At 55.6% G+C, this 1550-nt stretch overlaps 1 non-coding gene across 1 annotated transcript; it reads right to left on the bottom strand.

Moving 5' to 3' along the window:
- Positions 1 to 1033: 1033 nt before the first annotated feature.
- Trnat-ugu (transfer RNA threonine (anticodon UGU)) lies at positions 1034 to 1108 on the bottom strand. Its single transcript has one exon. It is a non-coding gene; the product is annotated as a tRNA-Thr (tRNA).
- Between the last annotated feature and the right edge of the window lie 442 nt (positions 1109 to 1550).

Here is a 1550-nt window from a genome sequence, read left to right on the forward strand (position 1 = left end):
CTGCACGGCGCCAAACACGCATACGACCATCATTGGCACCAAGGCAGAAGCGACTCTCATCGCTGAAGACGACACGTCTCCATTCGTCCCTCCATTCACGCCTGTCGCGACACCACTGGAGGCGGGCTGCACGATGTTGGGGCGTGAGCGGAAGACGGCCTAACGGTGTGCGGGACCGTAGCCCAGCTGCATGGAGACGGTTGCGAATGGTCCTCGCCGATACCCCAGGAGCAACAGTGTCCCTAATTTGCTGGGAAGTGGCGGTGCGGTCCCCTACGGCACTGCGTAGGATCCTACGGTCTTGGCGTGCATCCGTGCGTCGCTGCGGTCCGGTCCTAGGTCGACGGGCACGTGCACCTTCCGCCGACCACTGGCGACAACATCGATGTACTGTGGAGACCTCACGCCCCACGTGTTGAGCAATTCGGCGGTACGTCCACCCGGCCTCCCGCATGCCCACTATACGCCCTCGCTCAAAGTCCGTCAACTGCACATACGGTTCACGTCCACGCTGTCGCGGCATGCTACCAGTGTTAAAGACTGCGATGGAGCTCCGTATGCCACGGCAAACTGGCTGACACTGACGGCGGCGGTGCACAAATGCTGCGCAGCTAGCGCCATTCGACGGCCAACACCGCGGTTCCTGGTGTGTCCGCTGTGCCGTGCGTGTGATCATTGCTTGTACAGCCCTCTCGCAGTGTCCGGAGCAAGTATGGTGGGTCTGACACACCGGTGTCAATGTGTTCTTTTTTCCATTTCCAGGAGTGTAGATGTTTGCCCATCATACTCATTACTCGTGGCAGATTAATCTACCAAGTCCCGTACGAGTTCGGGCATAGCGTGTGCGTTCGCACAAGAAGGTCCATGGCCGGGAACCCATATTTTAACTATATATGACGGTAGTATCTGTTCTCGAAAGAACAGTTACCGTGGATGACCATGCAGCTTTGCTAGAAATGAAATGATAATTAAATGGACACCCTAACTGCAAACAGGCGTTGATGTACTTCATTGGGGACATGTTGAAAATGTGTGCCCCGACCGGGACTCGAACCCGGGATCTCCTGCTTACATGGCAGACGCTCTATCCATCTGAGCCACCGCGGGCACAGAGGATAGTGCGTCTGTTCTTTCGGGAACAGATACTACCGTCATATATAGTTAAAATATGGGTTCCCGGCCATGGACCTTCTTGTGCGAACGCACACGCTATGCCCGAACTCGTACGGGACTTGGTAGATTAATCTGCCACGAGTAATGAGTATGATGGGCAAACATCTATTAGGCGCACTACGAATGTAGTGGTGTGGACATGTTGGGAATGTGGATCTCACGGGGAGCGTGCAAGGGATAAGTCCCTGCAGGCGCACCATCCTTTGTGTCCTCGGTGGCTCAGATGGATAGAACGTCTGCCATGTAAGCAGGAGATCCCGGGTTCGAGTCCCGGTCGGGGCACACATTTTCAACATGTCCCCAATGAAGTACATCAACGCCTGTTTGCAGCTAGTGTGGTGTCACCGCCAGACACCACACCTGCTAGGTGGTAGCCT

This window comes from Schistocerca serialis, chromosome 4 (assembly GCF_023864345.2).
Source record: "Schistocerca serialis cubense isolate TAMUIC-IGC-003099 chromosome 4, iqSchSeri2.2, whole genome shotgun sequence".
Classification (NCBI taxonomy): Eukaryota; Metazoa; Arthropoda; class Insecta; order Orthoptera; family Acrididae; genus Schistocerca; species Schistocerca serialis.